Raw genomic sequence first — 10249 nt, 5'->3', positions numbered from 1 at the left:
GCTCTGGTGGTTGAAACTATTCCGGAGCCCTCCACTTTCTGTATTCTTTCAATTCCACCTTCCTGCTTTCCCTACAGTGCGGCTCACGTGTTTAGGGAGATGTATGGAAGATGCAGCGCTTTTCCTCTTTTATAAACCAATTTACATTTACGGGTCCAGGGCACACGGGCTAGAAACTATATGTGTTCGCAATGTCGTTATTGTAGGTAGTAATTAAAATAACCGTTTGCAGTTACTGTTTCACTTGATTGCATTTTTGAAGTGGTATTTAGAACAAAACACTTCAGAATTTTTGAAACTCCTGTTAGTCTTACTAAGGCACCTATGGCTGTCCTGCAGCCTTTTGTGGACGGAACCGTGACGGACAATGGGAGTTGAAAATGTAGCCGTTAAATGCATACCTGCATGAAATCAGAGGAGAGAATGGCAGTAATTGTGCAATTGGTGAACTGCAGCGTGAGACCCTTGATAGCACATTACTTTGACCAGCGAGGAAAGGGGCCGAACAAAACAACCTTTGGTCACAACACGGAAGCGGCTTCGTAGAATCGCCGGCAAATCAATAATCGCTACCGGCGGCAGCAGAATCTTCCTTAAGAGGTTACAAGCTAGTGATGAGCTTGAAGCGCTTTTTATAAAAAGAGAAGACAGCTCCCAAGGACACTTCTCATCTCGAATTTTAAATGGATTATTAGAAGATCATTTACAAAGTCTTCCCATTAGCATATTGATAGCTATTGACGCCTCTCAATTTCATGAAAAGGCAGGCGTTGGAATATACTGTCCGCTTCTAGACTGGGCTTTTTCTCTTTGTCTTCCGGATTTCACCCCAATTTTCCAGACGGAGTTGCTGGCGGTGGTGCTTGCTCTGCGCAAACTAGACCCACCATACTCAACAGTGGCTGTAAATAGACTGAAATCAAATCAAATCAAATCAAATCAAATCAACATTATTCAGCATTTTTGTCCTAAGGAACAGAAAAGAAATGCTAGGGTAGGAGCAAAAAGCTACACTCCTATTCCTTGTGCTCGTCGCTTTCTTCGTTCGCCAATATTAAACATCTTTCTTTCATTGCTTCCCTCACATCTGAGCCTTATACATATATTGTGGGTACCAGGCCACAGTAATGTGACAGTCAATGAGGTTGCTGATAGACCGCCTAAAAAGTATCTCAATGGCCCCGTGTTGCCTATAATCCCAGCAACAGCGTACATAACAGTAGCGCGATTTCGTAGGCGCTCGTTATTAAGCACGCAGACTGGATCTATTTTAGCATCAGATGACTACCTGTATCTCAAGTATTCCTAGAGTAGGAAACCATATCAATCAAGGCAGCTGAAGTCTTTCTAACCAGGCTGCGCTGCCGTATTCCGCTTCTAAATTTCTATATGCACAGGTCTGGTTTGGCGCTTACTCCTGTCTGCGCATTCTGCGGGGAACCGGAAACAATAGAACACTTCTTGCTGTTTTGCCGCCGTTTAACCATGTTGAGAAAACGGTATTTGGAGAAGCTGTTGCAACAGCTGGGACTTAATTTGAGCAGCCAGATCTTATTATCGTTCGGTGCCACCATGCTTGGGTAGAGCCACAGGTCAGTTTTTAACGCCATTCAAAACTTAATAGAATCAAAACGTGTGCCTTGCTAATATGATTTGAATTTTGTAATCTTTAAATATAAATTCAGTGTTCTCCTACTGCGCGCGTTATTAATTATAATTTTATTTTGTTTCTTTCATATTTTACTTTCCTTCTCTGTTCCCTAGCAATCATTTCTTTTTTTTTTTTTTTGCGATATAATTATACATCTAAACAACAAACATCTCTGCACCCTAATTCTTGGCCGATCCCCCTGTGTGGGTATGTGCCATCAAATTAGAGGAGAACAACAACAACGACTGTGGCAGTTATCTGAAAACTGAAAAAGCATCGAGCCTGTTCTACGTGTTTGAAAAGGTGCCCACAATATGCGAAGACTCGAGTGTTTTGAAATTTTTGGACGAGAAGTTGCGGCGCCCAGAATGGTATTCAGTAGCTAGCGCTTGCTGTGCCTTCTAAACAAGTCAGTGCCGAGTGAACAATTTCTTGGCTCACACTTGAACTTGAACTTGAACTCAAATACGTGTCAACCATCTGGAGCACTGGGGCACTTGATTGTAGGCCCGGCGTTTGTTTAAATACGTAATCTCGACGGTATTGATTCGCCGCCTTCCAGTTTTGCCGGTGTGGTTGCGGCCATCGTAGACCCGATAGTTGTTTTATGGCGTATTGCGATTGGCGACTTGGAGCTCTCTCCCAATCCGCGAAGGAGTGCGTATATCATTATCGGTCCCATCAGAACTCAGAATATGAATCCAAATCGTCCACTGAAACATGGCTCCTTATTCTAAATTACTGACAAGCTGCTGGATGGGCAGAACTAAAATGAAAATAGAATGAATACTGCATGGAATTTTCAAGACGAATGCGTAATTATGTAGGTGTGTTTGCTTAAAAAAAAAAACAGCGCAAGCAAGAATGAACATTTCTTGGAAGTTGTACAGTTCAAATAAAATAAAGCCTGCTTGATAACAATCGGAACAGTTCTCAAAGAACGTAACACACACAGTGCGCTCATACAGTTCCCTGGAATGTATCTCGGAGGCTTGGCGTTTAGACGCGCATTTTGTGTTAAAACAAAAGGCCAGATAAGTGACCCAACAAACCGCTATTTCATTGTTGTGTAATGACTGCGCTCGTTTAAGACTTTGTCCAGGTCGAGAATGCATCCTGCGGTAGTCTGCCGAGCCTTCCCTGAAGTGCAGAAAAATTGAGGCCACTTTAATCGTGCCGTTGCATGACTACTGTTGTTATCAAATATCCACTTCAGACATATAATGTTCTGCTGTATAACCTATTAAGGGACTGCGTCGAGTGTTTCACCCATAAGCTTGTCCCGAATTTTGTCCACGAGCGGAGAACTTAGCACTTTTCGTGAGTCGGTTCTAAGACCCCTCACGCACATAATGAATTCCAGTTGTTTTAAAGCTTAGGCCATGAACAGGCGCAGTACATGTGGCATCAACAGTAATAAATGAAACTGGTTGGTTTGTGGGGTTTAACGTCCCAAAGCGACTCAGGCTATGAGAGACGCCGTAGTGGAGGACTCCGGAAATTTCGACCACCTGGGGTTCTTTAACGTGCACTGACATCGCACAGCACACGGGCGCCTGGCTTTTCGCCTCCATCGAAAAGCGGCCGCCGAGGCCGGGATTCGATCCCGCGTCCTTGGGAACAGTAGTCGAGCGCCCTAACCACTGCTCCACCCCGGCGGGGCAATAAATGAAACTGAAATGCGCGTAAATACACGATATATATATATATATATATATATATATATATATATATATATATATATATATATATATATATATATATATATATATATATATATATATATATATATATGCAGATAAATGAAGGGGAAATGAGGGTGCTCGTTATAATACATGAAGGAAAGAAGCCAACAGTCGGCGAGGCCAAGGAAAGCATTGGGGATTATATGTTTTATGTCTTTTCTTTTAATTTTTACTTGAATAATCACAGAAATGAGTAATGCAATCTGCTTAGGGGAAGGATAATTAAACACAAAGTAGAAGAAAAAACAACGTGCCGATGGTGGGGACCGAACCCACGACCTCCGAATATCGCGTCCGGTGCTCTTCCAACTGAGCTACATCGGCCGCTGTCCCCCCTGCTACTTGTTTGGGTATTTATGTTGTCTGTATACGAACCTTGAGAGTGTTCACCAGCGCCGCCCTCAACTATAGCGGCGGACGTGGAACGTCCTGTGTTACCGCCAGCGTCACGTAGAACGTGATCAAGAGCGAGGGCGAAAGCTGTGCTAGAACCCTCTTACGCTACCTATGGCTTCAAGACTGCCAGATCCGAGACCCCCGTAAGCTACAAGCAGATAAATGAAGGGGAAATGAGGGTGCTCGTTATAATACATGAAGGAAAGAAGCCAACAGTCGGCGAGGCCAAGGAAAGCATTGGGGATTATATGTTTTATGTCCTTTTTTTTTAATTTTTACTTGGATAATCACAGAAATGAGTAATGCAATCTGCTTAGGGGAAGGATAATTAAACACAAAGTAGAAGAAGAAAAAACAACGTGCCGATGGTGGGGACCGAACCCACGACCTCCGAATATCGCGTCCGGTGCTCTTCCAACTGAGCTACATTGGCCGCTGTCCCCCCTGCTTCTTGTTTGGGTATTTATGTTGTCTGTATACGAACCTTAAGTTGAGGACAACCCAGAGGGCTATGGAACGAAAAATGGTAGGGGTAACATTAAGAGATAGAAAGCGTGCAGAGTGGGTCAGAGAAATGACTCAAGTTACCGACATTCTAGTAGAAATTAAGAAGAAGAAATGGACATGGGCAGGACATGTAGTGCGAAGAGAGGATAACCGATGGTCGCTGATGGTAACAAACTGGATTCCAAAGGAAGGAAAGCGTAGCAGGAGGCGGCAGAAAGTTAGGTGGGCGGATGAGATTAAGAAGTTCGCAGGGGTCAAGTGGATGCAGCTAGCACAGAACCGGGTTAAGTGGAGAAATATGGGAGAGGCCTTCGCCCTGCAGTGGGTATAATCAGGCTGATGATGATGATGATACGAACCTTGAGAGTGTTCACCAGCGCCGCCCTCAACTATAGCGGCGGACGTGGAACGTCCTGTGTTACCGCCAGCGTCACGTAGAACGTGATCAAGAGCGAGGGCGAAAGCTGTGCTAGAACCCTCTTACGCTTTATTAATTATTAGGCACGTTGTTTTTTCTTCTACTTTGTGTTTAATTATCCTTCCCCTAAGCAGATTGCATTACTCATTTCTGTGATTATCCAAGTAAAAATAAAAAAAAAAGACACAGAACATATAATCCCCAATGCTTTCCTTGGCCTCGCCGACTGTTGGCTTCTTTCCTTCATGTATTATAACGAGCACCTTCATTTCCCCTTCATTTAGCTGCTTGTAGCTTACGGGGGTCTCGGTTCTGGCAGTCTTGAAGCCATAGGTAGCGTAAGAGGGTTCTAGCACAGCTTTCGCCCTCGCTCTTGATCACGTTCTACGTGACGCTGGCGGTAACACAGGACGTTCCACGTCCGCCGCTATAGTTGAGGGCGGCGCTGGTGAACACTCTCAAGGTTCGTATACAGACAACATAAATACCCAAGCAAGTAGCAGGGGGGACAGCGGCCGTTGTAGCTCAGTTGGAAGAGCACCGGACGCGATATTCGGAGGTCGTGGGTTCGGTCCCTACCATCGGCACGTTGTTTTTTCTTCAACTTTGTGTTTAATTATCCTTCCCCTAAGCTGATTGCATTACTCATTTCTGTGATTATCCAAGTAAAAATTAAAAAAAAAGACATAAAACATATAATCCCCAATGCTTTCCTTGGCCTCGCCGACTGTTGGCTTCTTTCCTTCACACATATATATATATATATATATATATATATATATATATATATATATATATATACCTTTTTTTTTTTTTGGAACTGAGCTCAAAATGGAGCGACATCGTGGCCACCAGGTACGAATTCGGACCCCTGAACTGTCGATGAAAAGCACACGAACTATGGCCAGAAAGCTAACCTTCATTAAGCATGAGACGCTTCCATATTATTGGTGTTCCACTAGTTCAAAGATCTATATGCTTTCACTGCACTCGCAGCGCCAGCGGATATACGCTCTTGTATGTACTGTAACGGCCGTGTATACGAGCACACGCGCACACTACCAACTGTAAGAAGAACCGGAAAACACTACCTCTTCTACACTCAGGCACGTCTCAACTTCCTCTTCTTCTCATTTTCCTCTTCTTTGCGCAGGGGGAAAATGGCACTCACTTCCTCGCAGACCTTAACCTTGTCCAAACATGGCGGTGACCAATCTCTTCTTCCTCTTCTTCTATTCTTCCTCTTCTTTCCCAAGGGAATATTGACACTTTCTTCCTCTCAGCCCGAAAACATCAACCAATCATGACAGTCACAAAATCTATACCGTCTTGTAAATCCACACCTCTGCTTTGCCCAGCAGCTCCTACCACGCTGGACAGGCAAATATCACCACAAAGTCACAAGTCATTCACTAAAAACACCACCACACATATACAGTAGGACATGTCCATCTACACCCCATAAACTTAAGTAGTCCCTATATAATGAGCAACTTTATCTTGCCAACATCTAAGAAGCCACGAGGCCCATGTACTTGAGGGGAAAAATTCAGTAAACTCCCATGGCCCCAAAACGTAAGATGAGTCCAAGAATAACAACTTTAGGCCAAGATTAACAGCTAGAGGCCCGATAATAATCTCATTCTTTGCATAACTCAGGAGGATTGCTCAATAAAATTAAATTCTTTTCTACGTAAACTCAACGAAGCTTCACTAATGCATCTCTCATCTTTCTTCTGTATCCAATACGCCTCTAAAATTTCGCGTGCCATCTTATCCCGACTCTTGCCTAATATGTTTAGCCTGCTGAACAACGGCTCACACTTGCACTTTTGGCAGTGCAAGGCTAAATTTGACCCTTTGCCATTTTCTATGGACTTCTCATGTTCCCTCATTCTATCATTAATACATCTTCCTGTTTGCCCAATATATAGATTACCGCACGTCAGAGGAACCTCATAAATCACCCCCACCCGACATCCAATAAAACTCTTAGCATGCTTCTTATCGCATTGCCCTTTGTTTTTTCTTCCTATTATTGCACATAACCCACCCAGTTTATTGGGTGCAGAAAACACAACTGGCACCTCAAACCTACTAGCCACCTTTTTCAGGCAGTGTGCAACTCTATGTATATAGGGGATCACTTGTGGACGTTTATTCCTCAACCTATCTGGCGATCTTTTTTTCCCTTTCATTTTTTGAAGCAAAGACTCTGCCACCCCACATATAATCATACCCGGGAAACCAGCCGCATCAAGTCTTTGTAATTGATTATTAAAGCTTTCCTCTGCCATATGTATACATGATTTTAACAAGGCCGACTCCAAACAAAGGGAAGCTATCCCTCTTTTTATAGTCTTTGAATGGGCTGATCCATATGGAAGTAGCTCTTTTTTAGCCCTGGGAAAATATTTCCAACACACTTCCCCATTACAAATTTTCATATTTAAATCAAGAAACTGCAATTTGTTGTCCACCGGTAGCTCATGAGTAAACGTAAGCCCTTTTCCTTGTATCTTAAAAATAGAAAGCACACTTTCCACACTATGACTCACTGCAGCGCCCTTATCCACAATGACTAAGAAATCGTCACCATATCTAAATATTTTAAAACCTGATCCATTAAGGGCTGTATAAATTGCTCTATCAACACAGGATAAAAAGATGTTTCATAGAACTGGGGCAACACATGACCCTATACAAATGCCCCTTCTCTGCACATACAAATCAGACCCAAACGATACAACAGTGGACTTAAGGTAAAACTCAAGTAGGGCGAGAAAATTGTGCACATTGACACCAGCAGAGTTCTGAAAGTCTATAGTCCCATTACTTTCAATGCATTCCCGCACCGATTCAAACGATTCAAAATGTGGCACCGAATAGAACCGCACCGAATTGTTTGAATCGGTGCGGGAATGCATTGAAAGTAATGGGACTATAGACTTTCAGAACTCTGCTGGTGTCAATGTGGACAATTTTCTCGCCCTACTTGAGTTTTACCTTAAGTCCACTGTTGTATCGTTTGGGTCTGATTTGTATGTGCAGAGAAGGGGCATTTGTATAGGGTCATGTGTTGCCCCAGTTCTATGTAACATCTTTTTATCCTGTGTTGATAGAGCAATTTATACAGCCCTTAATGGATCAGGTTTTAAAATATTTAGATATGTTGACGATTTCTTAGTCATTGTGGATAAGAGCGCTGCAGTGAGTCATAGTGTGGAAAGTGTGCTTTCTATTTTTAAGATACAAAGAAAAGGGCTTACGTTTACTCATGAGCTACCGGTGGACAACAAATTGCAGTTTCTTGATTTAAATATGAAAATTTGTAATGGGGAAGTGTGTTGGAAATATTTTCCCAGGGCTAAAAAAGAGCTACTTTCATATGGATTAGCCCATTCAAAGACTATAAAAAGAGGGATAGCTTCCCTTTGTTTGGAGTCGGCCTTGTTAAAATCATGTATACATATGGCAGAGGAAAGCTTTAATAACCAATTACAAAGACTTGATGCGGCTGGTTTCCCGGGTATGATTATATGTGGGGTGGCAGAGTCTTTGCTTCAAAAAATGAAAGGGAAAAAAAGATCGCCAGATAGGTTGAGGAATAAACGTCCACAAGTGATCCCCTATATACATAGAGTTGCACACTGCCTGAAAAAGGTGGCTAGTAGGTTTGAGGTGCCAGTTGTGTTTTCTGCACCCAATAAACTGGGTGGGTTATGTGCAATAATAGGAAGAAAAAACAAAGGGCAATGCGATAAGAAGCATGCTAAGAGTTTTAGTGGATGTCGGGTGGGGGTGATTTATGAGGTTCCTCTGACGTGCGGTAATCTATATATTGGGCAAACAGGAAGATGTATTAATGATAGAATGAGGGAACATGAGAAGTCCATAGAAAATGGCAAAGGGTCAAATTTAGCCTTGCACTGCCAAAAGTGCAAGTGTGAGCCGTTGTTCAGCAGGCTAAACATATTAGGCAAGAGTCGGGATAAGATGGCACGCGAAATTTTAGAGGCGTATTGGATACAGAAGAAAGATGAGAGATGCATTAGTGAAGCTTCGTTGAGTTTACGTAGAAAAGAATTTAATTTTATTGAGCAATCCTCCTGAGGTATGCAAAGAATGAGATTATTATCGGGCCTCTAGCTGTTAATCTTGGCCTAAAGTTGTTATTCTTGGACTCATCTTACGTTTTGGGGCCATGGGAGTTTACTGAATTTTTCCCCTCAAGTACATGGGCCTCGTGGCTTCTTAGATGTTGGCAAGATAAAGTTGCTCATTATATAGGGACTACTTAAGTTTATGGGGTGTAGATGGACATGTCCTACTGTATATGTGTGGTGGTGTTTTTAGTGAATGACTTGTGACTTTGTGGTGATATTTGCCTGTCCAGCGTGGTAGGAGCTGCTGGGCAAAGCAGAGGTGTGGATTCACAAGACGGTATAGATTTTGTGACTGTCATGATTGGTTGATGTTTTCGGGCTGAAAGGAAGAAAGTGTCAATATTCCCTTGGAAAAGAAGAGGAAGAATAGAAGAAGAGGAAGAAGAGATTGGTCACCGCCATGTTTGGACAAGGTTAAGGTCTGCGAGGAAGTGAGTGCCATTTTCCCCCTGGGCAAAGAAGAGGAAAATGAGAAGAAGAGGAAGTTGAGACGTGCCTGAGTGTAGAAGAGGAAGTGTTTTCCGGTTCTTCTTACAGTTGGTAGTGTGCGCGTGTGCTGTGTATCTTCTCCTGTGTTTGTGTTTATTTGCGCCACATATCTGAATACGAAGATGCACCAACTTGCCCCTCAAGCTGTTATTTTGTGTATACGAGCACCTTCAATTATTTTCTCTCGTCGACGTTCACGAATTGCCATTCGTTTTCATGATTCTATTTTTGCAAGCTGGTCGTCATCTCACGCCAAGAAGGCGCTGATCATACAGGTCTAGGATCCTTTTAATTATTAGGCAACTGTAGAACACCATTTATAAGGTGCTATTACGCACATGTTGATTGAAATGTCCTAAGCTGCCGGTGAGTGCACATGATAAAAATCCGCTCTTTAAGTTTGTCGTGCGATCGCAGCGAGTTGTGAAAACTGCCTTGGAAAAGCAATGGACTATGTTTTTGGAAACAATTGTGTCGATACTGTGAAATACTGTGAGATATTTTCGCGAACCTATTCTAAGCTTCCGACGGTTGCCAAAAATTTTGTTTCGAAGTTTTTCCTGCGCTCACATCGTTGACCACCATAGAAAACCAATGGGGCGCGTTTTTGAAAATAGCGAAAACTAGCCGCTTACCGATAGAGGATCTGCGGATACATTGATTGTTATGGCGGTGCAATACAATATGGAAACAAATTGCGTTCAGATTTTTTTCCCCGGGAAATTCCAAAATTTATGGGTATAGGTGTCGCGTAAAGCAACAGTAAATTGTAAGTGCCTTAGCGGCAGGTGAAAGCGGGAACTGCTGCCTAATCCAAGATATATAGTGTCGGTGAGGAATATAGAAGACCGGAGCACTGGTCACCACTATATGCAAG

Source organism: Amblyomma maculatum, chromosome 1, assembly GCF_055883805.1.
Source record: "Amblyomma maculatum isolate TAMU_Amacu chromosome 1, ASM5588380v1, whole genome shotgun sequence".
NCBI lineage: Eukaryota > Metazoa > Arthropoda > Arachnida > Ixodida > Ixodidae > Amblyomma > Amblyomma maculatum.
This window is presented reverse-complemented; position numbering follows the sequence as displayed.